Genomic DNA, 19,126 nt, shown 5'->3' on the forward strand with positions numbered 1-19,126 from the left:
CTCCACCGTCTACTGTTCATCCAGCCCTCCACACCACGAGGTCCTATTCAACCACCCCTCCACCGTCTACTATTCATCCAGCCCTCCACACCATGGGGTCCTGTTCATCCACCCCTCCACGGGCACCCCTCCACCGTCTACCGTTCATCCAGCCCTCCACCACACCACGGGGTCCTGTTCATCCAGAGGCAACACCACCGCTCACTGTTCATCCACCCCCCCGCAACGCTCACTATTCATCCCATCGATCGGCTTCAGTTAGCAGCAGTAGCGAAGGAATCGCTCGATCGGGTTCAGTTAACAGCCATTGATCGATCGCTCGGGTTCAGTAACGCGTAGCTTGCAGTGCAATTGCTCGGGTTCAGTTAGAGCCCAATGCCTCGCTCGGGTTCAGTTAGAGCCAACGCCTCACACACACGTGCGTACGTGTACGAGAGAAACGCGCATCGCTCGGCCCCCGACCTCCCACCGTAACCGGGAACTCCCCGAAATTTTCCTCCCCCTCGCTTCTACCACGGTTTTTTCCGTCATGGACGGCCCAAAGAATGTCATGCAGCCGCGTCTCCGGCCCGCCCAGGACGAAAAGCCCATTTTCTGTCATGATTTTTTGTCATAGAAGTAGGAGCCCACCACATCTATGATGATACCGGGTTTTGTCACAATTATCGTCATAGAAGTGTCATATGTATGACAAATTTTTTTTGTTCGGCCCAAAATGTCACGGATGTGTCTTTTTTTTGTAGTGAACTTACGGGTACAGGCATACGTGAAACAACATCGAGCATGTCGATCATCAGTGTGTGAATCCAGGCTGTAGCAACTGGGCTAATAGGACTCCGGGAATCCGGGCTGTAGCAGGCTAGCAAGACTCGGGAAGTCACCGCTTGACATTTCCCCGAAGGGACAAACACAGGAACAATTTGAATCACATGCTAGCCATTCTAAGTGTTCCGGAGCAGTAGTGCTGGGCTACCAGGACTCCGGTGAACCAGGCTGTAGCGGACTACCATGGCTCAGTGGAAGAACCAGACTACAATTCCCCATAAGAGAGGCTACGAAGGATAGACAACTACGTTGTCGGATCCCACACATAGCAATACACATCACACGTACGCATAACATGCAAGTATGTGTTATGCAACATGGCATCACAACATAACTCAAATTCACATAGATAAAGGCCCAGAAGAGTGTAACGCCCCGAGACCAATGTGCCAGGTGTCTTCCAGTTATTTGCTATGGTTGCCTTTTCATTGCTTGCGTGTCATGCATTCCATATCATGTCATCATGTGCATTTCATTTGCATACGTGTTCATCTCATGCATCCGAGCATTTTCCCCATTGTCCGTCTTGCAATCCAGCGCTCCTATGCCATCCGGTGTCCCTTTCTACCTCTTTTCGTGTGCATGTGTTAAACGTTTTCGGATTGGACCGATACTTGTCATGCAGCCTTGGTTTACTACCGGTAGACCGCCTTTCAAGTTTCATGCCATTTGGACTTCGTTTGATACTCCAACGGTTAACCGAGGGACCGAAAAGGCCTCGTGTGTGTTGCAACCCAACACCCCTCCAAAGTGGCCCAAAACCCACCTAAATCCCCTCCCGCATCTCGGACGTTCGATTACGATCGCGTGGCCGAAAACCGCACCTCATTTGGAGCTTCCTAGCTCCCTCTACCTATAAATATGTGCTCCCCTCCCAAAAATCGTGGTACAAACCCTAGTTTCCCTCCTCATCGCGCCACCGGACATTTCGTCCCCGCGCCGGACAATGTCCAGCCGTCGCCGCCACATCACTCCGATGATTCACGTCGTGCCACGCCGCCCCGCCGCCGCTCCCCTCCACTTAGCGCGCGCCACATCACCCGCGCGCCGCCCCACTTCGCCGCCGGGCCCGAAGCCGGCCCGCCCGAGCCGCTCTAGGCCCGAGCGCGCGTCGCCTTCCGCGTTGCCGAGCGCCGCCATCCGCGCCCGCCCGCGGCCGCGCTGCCCTCCGCAGCCTTCGCCGGCCACGGCTGCCGTCCGGCGCCACCGCGCCTTCCCGTCGGCGGCGCCCTTCACCGCCTGCCGCCCGCTTGCCCGCCGGCCATCGCCGGACCTCCGCGCCGCCGCATGCCTCCCCGGCCGACGCCCCTTCTCCGGCCGGCCAGATCTGGCAAGGGTCTGGCCAGTTCCGGCTGGGAGCTTCCTCGTCGGCGTCCCCGAAGCTCCCTGGCCGCCTCCTTCTTCCTCCCGGCGCAAGTCCGGCTAGATCCGCCTCCGCCTCGTATTTCGTGCCGCGGTCAACACTAATCCGCGAGGTGAAATGTCTAAGTCCCCAGATCCCAGTATTTTTTATGAGTTTTCATCGCATCATAACTTCATCACCGTTGCTCCGATTCGTGCGTGTAGCATATCAAAATGTTCGTCTCGACGAGTACATCATTTCATCTCATTGCATCATTTTCATTTGAGCTCATCGTGATGCCAGAAATGCTTTTGGAAGAGGGCTATGTGATGATTATGTCAGATCTGTTTCAGCAAAGGCACTTTTGTCATTTTTACCGTGATTAATGTGTGCATGCTATGATCCTGAGCTCTAAATGTGTTTTGATGTTCGCCATGCCATCTTTACAGGGGTGTATGCCATGTATTTTTGTGATCTATGTGGTGACTAGCACAAGCATGCAAAGTAGCTTACTCAATGATGCCGATTTCAGGGACTTAGAATTTCAATAAGTCCTTGTCCTGTTATTGTTTTTATGCCATATGTTCATGTTGTTTCCTAGTGATCCGTGCTTCTTTTGAGCATGATCAGTAAGGATGTTTTGTAGATATTGTGGTGCTCTATCGATCCATGTATTTGTTTGCATTTATGGATTAAACTAGCTTGAGTCAATCAAGCTATACTTTTGTTATAAAACGTTCCTGGCAGATTGTTAACATGTTTTGCAATTTTGCCAAGCTTGATGCTATTGATCCGTGTATGCTATGTTGTTGTTCTTGCCATGTATAGCTCCTATGCCATGTCTTCTTGCTGGTTGTATGCTTAGTTTTTCATGCCATGCTTTGTAGAGAGTGCATCGAGCTCGTAAACATGCCTACTCGTTATCTGTTTTGCCATGCTCCAGTTTTTCACTAAGTTTGAATCTGTTTACGTTTTTGCTATGTTCACAGGATTGCAATTGTATTTTCTGATCCCTATTGGCTCATGGTCACTAAGGGACTTTTGTCATATGCTTTGAGTAGCTTCATGACATGCCTTGCTTTTCCATTATATGTTCCTGTAACATGTAGTTTTCATGCTCTAAACATTGCTTCCTGATGATAAATTCCTGACTTGTTGTTTATTTCACTAAGTCTGTAACCTGTTATCTTTTGCACTTTTGCCATGCTTGTTTGAACCTGTTAATAAGTGAATTAGCCGTAGCTCACTGTTCATCTTTTGTCAAGCATCATGAGTGGATCCCTACCATGTATTTTGTTGCCATGTTTGAGTGCTGTAGCATATTTATCTTGATGCATTTAGTTGGTCACTTGCTGATTATCGCAGACCGGTGCCATATTCGTTTTGCTTGCCATTTCCAAACCGTGCATCCGATTCCGGTGATCTTTATATCGATTTCAGCCGAAATCACCTCCCCTTTCCAGTGGAACTCTTGGATTTCCAAGTTGAGGCCAGGTTCAATCATTCCTATCCAAAACATGCATATGCATCACATACTGCATCCCGCATATCATGCCATGTTCATGTGTTGGTTGTTTACTATGTTGTGTGCTTCTTTCCAGTGTTGCTTCTTCGGGTTGGTTCTGATAACTTCGCGTTTGTGAGGACCCATTCGACTACGTCCATTTGTCTACTTCATGGACTCGTTCTTCTTCCTCGCGGGATCTCAAGCAAGATGACCATGCCCTCAAAATCACTTCTATCTTTGCTTGCTAGATGCTCGCTCTTTTGCTATGCCTATGTTGCAATACCTACCACTTGCTTATCATGCCTCCCATATTTCTAAGCCAAGCCTCTAACCCACCATGTCCTAGCAAACCGTTGTTTGGCTATGTTACCGCTTTGCTCAGCCCCTCTTATAGCGTTGTTAGTTGCAGGTGAAGATTGGAGCTTGTTCCATGTTGGAACATGGATATTTTGTTGGGATATCACAGTATCTCTTATTTAATTAATGCATCTATATACTTGGTAAAGGGTGGAAGGCTCGGCCTTATGCCTGGTGTTTTGTTCCACTCTTGCCGCCCTAGTTTCCGTCATATCGGTTCGCCTTGAAAAAAACTCCTCCAGCAAGGCCCAACATTGGTTTTACCATTTGCCACCTAGCTTCTTTTTCCCTTGGGTTAGGCCAACCCAAGGGTCATCTTTATTTTAACCCCCCCGGGCCAGTGCATGTCTAAGTGTTGGTCCAAATTGAGCGATGTCCGGAGCTACCAGGGGCAACTCTGGGCTGGCCCACCCGATGTCTTACTCATCTGGTGTGCCCTGAGAACGAGATATGTGCAGCTCCTATCGGGATTTGTCGGCACATCTGGGTGGCTTTGCTGGACTTGTTTGACCATTGTCGAGGATGTCTTGTAACCAGGATGCCGAGTCTGATCGGATTGTCTTGGGAGAAGGAGTATCCTTCGTTGACCGTGAGATCTTGTGATGGGCTAAGTTGGGACACCCCTGCAGGGATTTGAACTTTCGAAAGCCGTGCCCGCGGTTATGGGCAGATGGGAATTTGTTAATGTCCGGTTGTAGAAAACCTGAAGTCGATCTTAATTAAAATGCATCAACCGCGTGTGTTACTGTGATGGTCTCTTCTCGGCGGAGTCCGGGAAGTGAACACGGTGTTGGAGTTATGCTTGACGTAGGTTGTTCTAGGATCACTTCTTGATCATAGTTTCTCGACCATGCTTTTGCCTTCTCTTCTCGCTCTCATTTGCGTATGTTAGCCACCATATATGCTAGTCACTTGTTGCAGCTACACCCCATACCTTTTACCCTACCTATAAGCTTAAATAGTCTTGATCGCGAGGGTGTGAGATTGCTAAGTCCCCGTGACTCACAGATACTTCCAAAACCAGTTTGTAGGTGCCGATGATATCGTGCAGGTGACGCAACCGAGCTCAAGGAGGATCTCAATGAAGATCTCGTCCATTATGTTGTTCTGTTCCAGTTGATCAGTAGTGGAGCCCAGTTGGGACGATCGGGGATCTGTGTAGCATTTGGGGTAGTCTTATTTTATTTTGGTTCCGTAGTCGGACCTTGTGTGTATCTGGATGATGTAATGCTTTATTCATGTATTGTGTGAAGTGGCAATTGTAAGCCAACTATGTATCTTATTCCCTTATTGTATTACATGGGTTGTTGTGAAGATTACCTCACTTGCGACATTGCTTTCAATGCGGTTATGCCTCTAAGTCGTGCTTCGACACATGTGAGATATAGCCGCATCGAGGGCGTTACAAGTTGGTAATCAGAGCCTTCCCCGACTTAGGAGCCCCCCTGCTTGATCGAATCGCTAGCGTTGTTGAGTCTAGAAAAAATGTTTTGAGTCTTTTAGGATTATATATATCGGAGAGTAGGACTTCTTTTTCCTCCTCAGTCCCCTCGTCGCTCTGGTGAGGCATCCTGGCGTAGAGTTTTGACTCTTCTCTTCTCAAATTTCACTAAAAAAATTTAGGATCACACGGGTATCTTTGAATCGTTCCGATGGTTTTGTGACGAGAACATTGTTCTTGGTGCCTCCTGACATTTAGGGGTTGTGGTAGTGTCCCGGGGAGTTGAGCTCCGAGGTGTTGTCGTCACAATTTTATCGTTGAGATTCTAGAATACCTGAGTTTCACCGACATCGAAAATCTCTTTTATGCAGTTGTTGGTGAGATAACCTCGACGCCACCCAGTACTGGGGCAGGAGGTCGGCAGTATTGCCATAACTCGTATAACGGATGCTTTTCGAAGGTTGAGGTAAACAATTTCCGAAGGTTTCTTGGTTATGTGTTGAAGGATGGATACAGCTGGATGTAGGATTTGTTAGTTTTGGGTGAGATATTATGCTTCCCCTGTATCCCCAACACTAGATTGCATAACCGGAAAGTTTCGGGAGTTTATAAGTGGTAATTCAAGTAGCTCTTAGGATATCTTTCCGACAGATGTATGATATGAAATTGGGGTTCGATGTCTAGTGGTCCGCCTATTCACGGTTGGTTTTACAGTGGTCTCGTTGTGCCTTAAATAGTCCTTGGCTATGCTAACTCGGGGACGCTTCGTATGTCATGTGCACTGCCTTGTACATGATGGTGCTCTATGATCGAGCCCGTGTCGGCCCCACCACGAAAACTTCGGACGAAATCTCTATCATATGTTTGTTTCGGTTTATTCTGCAAGCCAATCCTTTGTTTTACTTTGAGTTGTGGTATTCGAGTTGCTTCGAAGTCAAATGTTGATTCCATACATTTCCTAAGTTGTGTTCTTATACTCCTATGTGAATACTAATCCTTCATGATAATCGAGATTGTCATGTCAATCCTCTTCAACCGACGTGCTCCTCCTCAAGTGGATCCAATCATTTCAACATCCGCAAGATCAACTCAAGTCTTCTCAATGGTGTTCGTTTCATCCGTCCCAAGTTGTCTTTGTTTTCCCTCCCTCCCACCCTTTTCTTCAAGGACTCAGATTTCCTAATCAAGTATCCTTTTTATTGATGTGAAGTCTCTCCATTCTTTTCCGTCAATATTCTTATTCGGTGATTATCATGAAGATGCTCTACAAGTTCATCATCCTTCATTCTTTTTCTTCTCTGGTGGATTCCAATAAAGCTTTTGGTATTGATCATATTCCTTTCCTCGTTTCAAATGCCTTCTCATACCGGTGCACCTCATAATAATTCACTTCTCGCTATTCATTTGTTCCGGAGTGCTCAAGATATCGCAAAAGGCTCGTCTTGTCATTCAAGATCCGTTCAACCTAGTTCGAGGATGTTATCTCATTCAAGCCATTTAATTCAACCGGAGTAATATCTCTTTGTAATCTTTTCAACGGTGTATCTTTTGAGTGGGCCCTAACCCATAGGTCTTTTTCCAGGATCTTACCTGACTCTTCTTATTTTTCCGGAGCTTCTCAAATTCTTTTCTAAAGTTTGACGTAAGAATGAATTATCATCAGTCTTATGTTTTTCTCCAAGATCTTTCAAATTCTTTTCATCGTTGGCTCAACCTCTTCGTTTCTGATTCTTTTGGGGTGTCTAAATAAATTCTTGGTGGTGTTTCTCGTCGTCATTCTCAGATTTTGAAGACCGAAGAAGATTTTTCCTCTAAATCTTGCTCCTTTCTCTTCAAGATTCATGGCTCTAGCTTCGTGCCATCCTCTCATAAGTGGTTTTGATTGTGAGAATTCTTTTCACCTATCCGGAGCAATTCAAGAGTCTTCTCAGTTTGTTATCCGGAGTCCATCAATTCAGGATTATTCATTCTCAGATTTCATCTCCCTTTCTCTAAATCTTACCGGTGCATTGTTCAAATATCCTCTAATCTGCTCGTGATCTCTTCGTTCTCATGTATCTAAGTTCTCTCAAGTATCCTGATTCATTCTCTAATCCTTCCCGGTGTTCCTTCATGTTTTATTCATTTTTTCCAATTCTTACGGTGGTTTTCTCAAGATTCTACTCAATGGTTATCATATCAATTTATTCGTTGTTTCAACCCTTCCGGTGGTCCGCTGAAGAACTTCCCAAGTTGTGCATTATCTGTCTTAATCCTTTTTACGAGAATAAGTAGTATGCCAAATCCATTGTTTTTCATCAATCTAAAATGGTGAAGGATACGCATAACATAATCCTTATTTTTGTTTCATCCAAGTGATTAATTCCTTATTCCGGAGGTTCATCTAAATCGGTACAAGGATTCACCTTGTGTTTTCAACTTCTCTTTCCTTCCGTTTGATCATTCTTTTGTTTAACGGAGTTCTTCATGAAGTTTCTACATGATGTTTCATCAAGGATTTAATTCCTTCTCGAAGTGTTCATCAACATTCTTTTAAGAGGAGCCCAAGCATCCTTCATCTTGCAATCCGGAGCGCAATTCTTTTTACCTCATCTTTTGAGATGGTGCTATGTCATTCTTCATAATTTGAGTTCATGTTTCATGATTCACATGTTGTCAAGAATGAGATATTCTAAATTCATCTACCTCTTCATTGGAGTTATCTTGGGTTGTATTTCCCCTAAAGCCTTCCCTAAGGACTGTTGCTAATTATGGTGCTTATAAATAACCCAAGCCCTTCATTTATCCTCCCGGTGATATAAGTTTCTCGTCTCCTTGTTCTTATCAATCCAATCTTTTGTTTTTCCGTCAGTGGCAGAATTTCACCTCATAAATTTTGAGATGTTTCTCCATAAGCCCACTACAACCTTGTTCTTTTGTTGTTGTTAATTCAACTACTCAATTCTAGAAATTGTTGTTAGCATGCTCTCCCAAGATCTTGTTTTCCCTTCGTTCATTCCATTTCCATTCTATTCTTTCATTCGGAGGCATTGTGATGTTGCTCTCTTCAACCCATATTCTTGTTTTGTCAGGACCGTCCTCTTTTCGTGCTTATCCATTTAACCGGAGTGTGTGCATGCTGCTCAAGTTCTTCATTTTATCAAGCCTTGCATATCTTTCCAACCGGAGTGCTGGCCGAATTTGTTCTTCCTTGAAACTCTTCCCTACCGGAGTGCTTTTCAACTCTGTTAATCTTCGTTGTATTCTTTCTTTCAAATTTGCCAAACCTTGCAAGGTTCTTTGGTTTCACTCGTTTGTCAAAGAAGAAACTTAGTTTTACCTCTTCTTTTTCTCTTCCGTTGTCCCTCCGGTGCCATTCTAGATCTCGGGACGAGATCCTCGCGTAGTGGTGGAGTGTTGTAACGCCCCGAGACCGATGTGCCAGGTGTCTTCCAGTTATTCGCTGTGGTTGCCTTGTCATTGCTTGCATGTCATGCATTCCATATCATGTCATCATGTGCATTTCATTTTCATACGTGTTCGTCTCATGCATCCGAGCATTTTCCCCGTTGTTCGTTTTGCAATCTGGCGCTCCTAGGTCATCCGGTGTCCCTTTCTACCTCTTTTCGTGTGTGGGTGTTCAACGTTTTCGGATTGGACCGAGACTTGTCATGCGGCCTTGGTTTACTACCGGTAGACCGCCTGTCAAGTTTCGTGCCATTTGGACTTCGTTTGATACTCCAACGATTAACCGAGAGACCGAAAAGGCCTCGTGTGTGTTGCAGCCCAACACCCCTCCAAAGTGGCCCAAAACCCACCTAAATCCCATCCCTCATCTCAGTCGTTCGATCACGATCGCGTGGCCGAAAACCGCACCTCATTTGGAGCTTCCTAACTCCCTCTACCTATAAATATGTGCTCCCCTCTCAAAAATTGCGGTACGAACCCTAGTCTCCCTCCTCATCGCGCCACCGGACATTTCGTCCCCACGCCGGACAATGTCCGGCCATCGCCGCCACCTCACTTCGACGAATCACGTCGTGCCATGTCGTCCTGCCGCCACTCCCCTCCACTCAGCGCGCGCCACATCACCCGCGCGCCGCCCCACTTCGCCGCCGGGCCCGCGAGGCCCGAAGCTGGCCTGCCCGAGCCGCGCCGGGCCTGCGAGGCCCGAAGCCGGCCTGCCCGAGCCGCGCCGGGCCCGAGCGTGCCTCGCCTCCCGCGCTGCCGAACGCCGCCGTCCGCGCCTGCCCGCGGCCGCGCTGCCCTCCGCCGCCTTCGCCGGCCACGGCCGCCGTCCGGCGCCCCGGCGCCTTCCCGCCGGCACCACCCTTCACTGCCTGCCGCCCGCTTGCCCGTCGGCCATCGCCGGACCTCCGTGCCGCCGCATGCCTCCCCGACCGACGCCCCTTCTCCGATCGGCCAGATCCGGCCGGGAGCTTCCTCATCGGCGTCCCCGAACCTCCCTGGCCGCCTCCTTCTTCCTCCCGGCACAAGTCCAGCCAGATCTGCCGCCGCCTCGTATTTCGTGCCGCGGTCAACCCTAATCCGCGAGGTGAAATATGTCTAAGTCCCCAGATCCCAGTATTTTTTATGCATTTTCATCGCATCATAACTTCATCACCGTTGCTCCAATTTGTGCGTGTAGCATATCAAAATGTTCGTCTCGACGAGTACATCATTTCATCTCATTGCATCATTTTCGTTTGAGCTTATCGTGATGCCCGAAATGCTTTTGGAAGAGGGCTATGTGATGATTATGTCAGATCTGTTTCAGCAAATGCACTTTTGTCATTTTTGCCATGATTAGTGTGTGCATGCTATGATCCTGAGCTCTACATGTGTTGTGATGTATGCCATGCCATCTTTACAGGGGTGTATGCCATGTATTTTTGTGATCTATGTGGTGACTACACAAGCATGCAAAGTAGCTTACTCAATGATGCCGATTTCAGGGACTTAGAATTTCACTAAGTCCTTGTCCTGTTATTGTTTTTATGCCATATGTTCATGTTGTTTCCTAGTGATCCGTGCCTCTTTTTAGCATGGTTAGTAAGGATGTTTTGTAGATATTGTGGTGCTCTATCCATGCATGTATTTGTTTGCATTTATGGAGTACCCTAGCTTGAGTCAATCGAGCTCTACTTTTGCTATAAAATGTTCCTGGCAGATTGTTAACATGTTTTGCAATTTTGCCAAGCTTGTTGCCATTGATCCGTGTATGCTATGTTGTTTTTCTTGCCATGTATAGCTTCTATGCCATGTCTTCTTGCTGGGTGTATGCTTAGTTTGTCATGCCATGCTTTGTAGTGAGTGCATCGAGCTCGTAAACATGCCTACTCGTTATCTGTTTTGCCATGCTCCAGTTTTTCAAAGTCTGAATCTGTTTACATTTTTGCTATGTTCACAGGCTTGCAATTGTATTTTCTGATCCCTTTTGGCTCATGGTCTCTAAGGGACTTTTTTTATATGCTTTGAGTAGCTTCATTTCATGCCTTTCTTTGCCATGATATGTTCCTATAACATGTAGTTTTCATGCTCTAAACACAGCGTCCTGATGATAAATTCCTGACTTGTTTATTTCACCAAGTCTGTAACCTGTTATCTTTTGCACTTTTGCCATGCTTGTTTGAACCTATTAACGAGTGAATTAGCCGTAGCTCAGTGTTCATCTTTTGTCAAGCATCATGAGTGGATCCCTGCCATGTATTTTTTTGCCATGTTTGAGTGTTGTAGCATATTTATCTTGATGCATTTAGTTGGTCACTTGCTGATTATCGCAGACCGGTGCCATATTCGTTTTGCTTGCCATTTCCAAATCGTGCATCCGATTCCGGTGATCTTTATATCGATTTCAACCGAAATCACCTCCCCTTTCCAGTGGCACTCTTGGATTTCCATGTTGAGGCCAGTTTCAATCATTCCTTTCCAAATCATGCATATGCATGACATACCGCATCCCGCATATCATGCCATGTTCATGTGTTGGTTGTTTACTATGTTGTGTGCTTCTTTCCAGTGTTGCTTCTTCGGGTTGGTTCTGATAACTTCGCGTTTGTGAGGACCCATTCGACTACGTCCATTTTTCTACTTCATGGACTCGTTCTTCTTCCTCGCGGGATCTCAAGCAAGATGACCATGCCCTCGAAATCACTTCTATCTTTGCTTGCTAGATGCTCGCTCTTTTGCTATGCCTATGTTGCAATACCTACCACTTGCTTATCATGCCTCCCATATTGCTAATCCAAGGCTCTAACCCACCATGTCCTAGCAAACTGTTGTTTGGCTATGTTACCGCTTTGCTCGGCCCCTCTTATAGCGTTGTTAGTTGTAGGTGAAGATTGGAGCTTGTTCCATGTTGGAACATGGATATTTTGTTGGGATATCACAATATCTCTTATTTAATTAATGCATCTCTATACTTGGTAAAGGGTGGAAGACTCGGCCTTATGCCTACTGTTTTGTTCCACTCTTGCCGCCCTAGTTTCCGTCATATCGGTGTTATGTTCCCGGATTTTGTGTTCCTTACACGGTTGGGTTATAATGGGAACCCCTTGACAGTTCGCTTGAATAAAACTCCTCCAGCAAGGCCCAACATTGGTGTTTTACCATTTGCCACCTAGCCTCTTCTTCCATTGGGTTAGGCCAGCCCAAGGGTCATCTTTATTTTAAACCCCCCCCCCCGGGCCAGTGCTTGTCTAAGTGTTGGTCCAAACTGAGCGATGTCCGGAGCTACCAGGGGCAACTCTGGGCTAGCCCACCCGATGTCTTGCTCATCTAGTGTGCCTTGGGAACGAGATATGTGCAGCTCCTATCGGGATTTGTCGGCACATCTGGGTGGCTTTGCTGGACTTGTTTTACCATTGTAGAGGATGTCTTGTAACCGGGATGCCGAGTCTGATCGGATTGTCTTGGTTGAAGGAATATCCTTCATTGACCGTGAGAGCTTGTGATGGGCTAAGTTGGGACACCCCTGTAGGGATTTGAACTTTCGAAAGCCGTGCCCGCAGTTATGGGCAGATGGGAAATTTGTTAATGTCCGGTTGTAGAAAACCTGAAGTCGATCTTAATTAAAATGCATCAACCGCGTGTGTTACCGTGATGGTCTCTTCTCGGCGGAGTCCGGGAAGTGAACACGGTGTTGGAGTTATGCTTGACGTAGGTTGTTCTAGGATCACTTCTTGATCATAGTTTCAAGACCATGCTTTTGCCTTCTCTTCTCGCTCTCATTTGCTTATGTTAACCACCATATATGCTAGTCGCTTGCTGCAGCTACACCTCATACCTTTTACCCTACCTATATTCTTAAATAGTCTTGATCGCGAGGGTGTGAGATTGCTGAGTCCCCGTGACTCACAGATACTTCCAAAATCAGTTTGCAGGTGTCGATTATATCGTGCAGGTGATGCAACCGAGCTCAAGGAGGAGCTCGATGAAGATCTCATTCATTATGTTGTTTCGTTCCAGTTGATCAGTAGTGGAGCCCAGTTGGGACGATCGGGGATCTATGTAGCATTTGGGGTAGTCTTATTTTATTTTGGTTCCGTAGTCGGACCTTGTGTGTATCTGGATGATGTAATGCTTTATTCATGTATTGTGTGAAGTGGCGATTGTAAGAGAACTATGTATCTTATTCCCTTGTTGTATTACATGGGTTGTTGTGAAGATTACCTCACTTGCGACATTGCTTTCAATGCGGTTATACCTCTAAGTCGTGCTTCGACACCTGGGAGATATAGCCGCATCGAGGGCGTTACAAGAGCCACATAACATTTAATACAAACAGTGGTCTCATGACCCATCATTCAGAGCACACAAGGAACGGTAGCATTACATGTATGAATACAGAAAACTACAAAAGAAAAAAGCTGAGAAGCCTGACTATGTACTAGTCCCTCCCAAGGGTACAAGATCGTACCTGAGGTAACAAGCTACTCGTCGAAGTCCAAGCAGAACTACTAGTGAGACAGATGTCTCATCTGCAAAACATAAATAAAGCAAACGTGAGTACAAAGTTACTCAGCAGGACTTACATTAGATCCTATCATACATGCATTAGTATCAAGAAGGCAATGTGGGGTTTGGCTGCAGCAAGCCAGCTTTCACTCAGTGGCTATCATGTTCTACGACTACAAGTAACTTCTTTGAGGTGAGAAAGCGCACACGAGTCCACTAATCACCACATCAATACACTACTACGGATTCATTCCCATCTCCCTACGAGAAAACCATCCATAGCACTCACACTTGTCTTGAGCATTTTAGAATATCCACTTCATGTTGTCTATGTACCACATAAGCATCCAAGAAGTCCATAACCGCGGACCCGACTATTCGAATAGATCACGATAACCCTGCAGGGGTGTACTTCTTCACACACGCTCTCGCCTCTTACCGCCATGTACATGTCATGTATCTCAGCAACCTTCAAGCGGAAGCCTGGAGAGGGTGTCGGCCATGACCTGACTAACCACGCAAGACTCTAGTCCAGGTTTATCACCTATTCGGGTTCCATCCGCAAGGAGATCTGGCCAGGGTGTCGCTCATGGCCCCAAACGATGTGTACAGGGTTCCCAAGCCCACAAAACGGGCGATGCTCGGTATAACCGGCCACAGTGCCTAGTCTGTCCCATGTCCACCCTGCCGGGTGCCACTTGGTAGAAAAATAGCACTACCTACAAACACCAGAAACTAGTTGCGACTCCTGGAGAGAGATCAAGTTGATTAATAAGTCGAGAGGGGTCGAGTTACCAGAACCCAATCTGTGGTAGTATCTAGTCATAGGACAACATACACAGAACTCAGTTCTTAGGGACGGTTCCAGTGAGACAACCCACCATGTGCTCCTATATGGCCTCTCACCGCTACCTTTACCAAATCATGTTCACACACTTAACTCTCAACATCAGAACATATCACTGCACTCCAATTCATTCCCAATGAATCAGACCTGACATACTCTAAGCAATAGCAGGAAATGCATGGTAGGAACACAACATGGCTCAGTCAACTCCTACACATGCTAGTGGGTTTCAACTATTTACTGTGGCAATGACAGGTCATGTAGAGGAATGGGTTCAACTACTGCAGCATAAAGTAACAATTAAATTGTTGTTGTCGTAATGCAATAAAAGAGAGCAGGAGGGAGAGAGTAGGATTGTATCGGAATGAACAAGGGGGTTTTCTTGCCTGGTAGATCAACAGAGGGGCACTGCTTCACAGACAGGTACTCTGGAACACTCTCCGGAGCAAGACCTATCGAGAAGGAACGATGTCGGCAATCAATACACAAGCATATGCAACAATATGATGCATGAACATGGCATGAATATGCGATGTTGTCGGTGCTAATGCATCTAGCAACAAGTTCAATGCAGCTCACTTGAATCAAGGATTCAAATGCAACTCCAAACATAAGCATCTTACATGCCCTTTATGTGTTTTCACTTATATGGTAGGTATAAGTTGGTTTGTCAAGCCCGAAACTAGTAGAGATGGATAGATTGAATTTTTCTAATAATTTTTCATATATAACTTATTTCAATCTGAGCTACGGTAGAATTTCTGTGAATTTTTGAAGTTTATTTCATTTTCTAGAATTTCCTGATTTATTTAAATACCAGAAAATGAATAGTTGCGTCAGCATGACAGTGGCATGATGTCAGTGTGTCAATCATGGCTGACCAGGTCAAACCTGACGTGTGGGGTCCACACGTTAGTGTCACAGTGTTAAATAGAGGGCGTTATTTCTAATCTAATTAAGATTAGTGGCGTTGGGGCCCACTGTCAGCATTAGGGAATAGTTAAATGGTGATTAGCATTAAGCTAATCACCTGACAGGAAGGGCCCGCATGTCAGGCCGGCGAGGTGATCGTCGACGACCTCTAGATGTGGCGGTGTCCGTGATTTAGGCCACAGGGGTGGCGGCTAAGGGCACTGGGCGTGGCCCGAGCTTTCGCGCATCCAGGGGAGGCGATGGGAGGACGCGGGGTGGCCATAGCTCGGCTGTGCGGAGCTCGGGGCGGCGGCTGAAGCACGGCTACGGGCGGGATGTGGCTGCAGGGCATGACAGGGGCTACAGAGGGCCTCTATGGTCTCATGGCGTCACGAGGAGCACAGTGACGCGCGCGGGGGGCGGATGGCTCAGGCTCTGGTCATGGTGGCACCATGGACGGCGGCGAGGTGCTCGCGGGTTCGACAGGTAGCAAGCCATGGTGTGCAAGCAAAGAAATGGAGAGGGGCAAACGGACGGTGAGCTCACGTGGATCCCGTAGAGGTGGACGGCGAGCTCGGGGAAGGCCGAACGATGACGAATTTGACGGCGGCGATCCGCGGCACCGACGATGAAGACGATGTCGAGGGCAGCTCTACAGGGCGTCCTGGCTTGCGTGAGTCGTTAGAGAGGTCGAGGACGGCAGCACGAAGCTAATGGACTTGTCGGAGAGGCGAGGCAGTGGCGGTGGGCGCAGCAACGGCGTGCGGCGGCGAGGGCGGTGCTTGGGCGCGGTGAGAGAGAGCGAGGGAGAGGAGGGGAAGGAATGAGAGAGAGTGAGAGAGGTGCGGGGTGGCGTGTGGTGTCGCCCAGAGCATCCAGGAGAAGAGGGGGAGGACAAGCAGGCAGGTGGCGTGGCGGCACGGCGGTGGACACGCGCCGGGCACACGCCCCTGTCCTCCAGTCGAGAGGAGAGGGACGACTGGCAGGTCCAGCTGGCTGGGCCGGCCTGCTGGGCCGCACAGTGCCAGGCCGCAAGTAAGTCCGGGTAAGGTTTTTCCCTTTTTGTTTCTTTTCTATTTCTGAAATTTGTTTCTGATTTAGTAAAAATACTAAATCAATTTATTTTCTTCTGACAATTTTTTCAGGGACCTAAGGGATTATTCCAAAGCCCCTCACCAAAATTCAGAATTTTTGGACATATTAAATATATAACATATATATATATCCAATGCAAATAATTATTGCACTAATTCCAAATGGCCAAAATAATTATTTATGAGCTCCTGAAAATATTTGTTTGAATTTTACCTCTGACCAATATTTTCAGAGAGCAACATGAACATTTTCTTGGACCTCTTTGGAGCAATTTTTATCTGGGTTATTTCCTGAAATGATTTTTTGAGGGTTTCACAAATCCCCATTTCAAATTTAAATGAAATTTAAACATGATGCACACAAGGCTACCTAGTCTAGGTCATACCAGAACTAGGGATGTGACAACTCGCCCCCACTCGAAAGAATCTCGTCTCGAGATTCAGGAGTCGCTCCCAAGTAGCTTCTCTCTCAGAATGATGAGACCACTGAACCTTGAGAAACTTGATGTTCTGACGTCGGGTAACACGCTCTGCTTGATCAAGAATGTGAACCGGATACTCTAGATAAGTGAGGTTATCTTGGAGATCAAGCGTTTTGTGGTCCACTCGGCGGATGGAATCCGAGAAGCAACGCCTGAGTTGAGAGATGTGGAAGACATCATGAACTCGAGAAAGATGTGGGGTTAGTTCCAACTGGTAGGCAACCTCTCCTCGTTTAGCGGGAATGTGAAGAGGACCAATGTAACGTGGAGCCAACTTTCCCTTGGTACCGAATCGATGGGTACCCTTTAAAGGGGTAACCTGAATGTAAGCTTTGTCGCCAAGTTCATAAGTCATATCCTTATGACGATGATCATACTGGCTCTTTTGACGAGACTGGGCTGTTTCAAAATTCTCATGAATAATGCAAACTTTCTATTCTGCTTCCTGAATCATATCCGGTCCAAAGAATTGTCTTTCACCAGTTTCTGACCAGTTCAAAGGTGTTCGACATCTTCACCCATAGAGAATCTCAAAAGGATCTTTCTTGAGACTGGATTGGTAGCTGTTGTTATAAGCAAACTCGGCAAAAGGAAGACACTTCTCCCAATCGATATCGAATGAGATAATGCAATCTCTAAGCATGTCTTCGAGAATTTGGTTGACCCTTTCCACCTGACCACTTGATTAAGGGTGGAAAGCGGTACTGAAAGAAAGATGGGTTCCCATGGCAGCCTGGAAACTCTCCCAGAAATGAGATGTGAAAAGACTACCATGGTATGAATTGATCTCTAGTGGTATAGCATGAAGTGACACTATTCGACAAATATATAAGTCAGCGGGCTGACTAGCAGTGATATTCTCTCGAACAGGTGGGAAGTGAGACACTTTGGAAAGACGGTCAATGACTACGAAGATAGCATTATTCCCTCTCTTGGTCCTAGGAAAACTGATGATGATGTCCATACCAACCTTGTCCCATTTCCACTCAGGAATAGCTGAAGGCTGAAGGGTGCCAGCAGGTCTGTGATGTTCTGCCTTAACGCGACGACAAACATCGCAGTTAGCAATGAACTCAGCAATTTCTCTCCATCCTAGTCCACCAGAACCTCTGGCGTAGGTCCGGATACATCTTAGTACTACCGGGATGAATCGTGAGAGGAGATTCATGAGCCTCCTTAATGATTAATTACCGAAGATTCTGCTTCTTGGGAACCACCATGCGATTCCCGAAGTAAACAGCACCTCGGTCATCTATGGAGAAACTACCAGCAATGCCCTTGGCAATGTTTCTCTTGATCCAGGTAATCCCCGTATCATGCTTCTGGGCTTCTATGATATGATCCACAAGAGTAGGTTTCACCACCAAGGTAGAAAGGAATCCGTAAGGAGCAATGTGAAGGTTAGGCCTACAGAATTCCTCATGGAGAAGTGGTTGGCCCTGCTGCAACATGAGATTGTTGCAATAGGACTTACAACTTAGTGCATCAGCCATGACATTGGCTTTGCCTGGGGTGTAGGTAATCCCTAAATCATAATCTGAGATCAACTTCAACCAACGTCTTTGTCTAAGGTTCAAATCTGGTTGGGTGAAGATATACTTGAGACTCTAGTGATCGGTGTAAATCTCGCAACGCTTACCAAGAAGGTAATGTCGCCAGGTCTTAAGTGCATAGACTATGGCTGCAAGCTCTAGATTATGTGTAGGATAATTCTCCTCATGTGGATGCAACCGTCGAGATGCATAGGAAATCACATGGCGATCTTGCATAAGAATGCAACCTAGTCCCGTCGTGAGGCATCACAATAGATAATAAAGTCCTTAGTGAAATCCGGTGGCACAAGTATGGGAGCAGAAGTCAAGCGTCTTTTCAGTTCCTGAAAACTGTGCTCACACTATGGGGACCACTCAAACTTTTTATCGTCCTTGAGAAGTTCCATTAGAGGTTTGGCCACTTTGGAGAAGTTTTCAAACAAAGCGTCGACAGTAACTGGCTAGGCCAAGGAAACTCCTAACTTGCTTAATTGTTTCAGGTGGAGTCCAATCAAGAACGGCCTGAATTCTCTTGGGATTGATAGGAATGCCCTTACCAGAGATTACGTGGCCGAGACCTTGGCATAAAGGCGGTGCTCTCTGAGTTTTTCTAACACAAGTCTAAGATATTCGGCATGCTCTTCCTCATTTTTCGAGTAAATAAGAATATCATTGAGGTAAACCATGATGAACTTATCTAAGTACTCCATGAAGATCAAGTTCATCAAGCGTGAGAATGTAGCTGGACCATTGGTTAGACCAAAGGACATGACAGTGTACTCGTACTAGCCATAATGAGTGAAAAAATCCCTCTTAGGAATGTCCCCATTTCTGATCTTGATTTGGTGGTAG

The sequence above is a fragment of the Triticum urartu genome, chromosome 2, assembly GCF_003073215.2.
Source record: "Triticum urartu cultivar G1812 chromosome 2, Tu2.1, whole genome shotgun sequence".
NCBI lineage: Eukaryota > Viridiplantae > Streptophyta > Magnoliopsida > Poales > Poaceae > Triticum > Triticum urartu.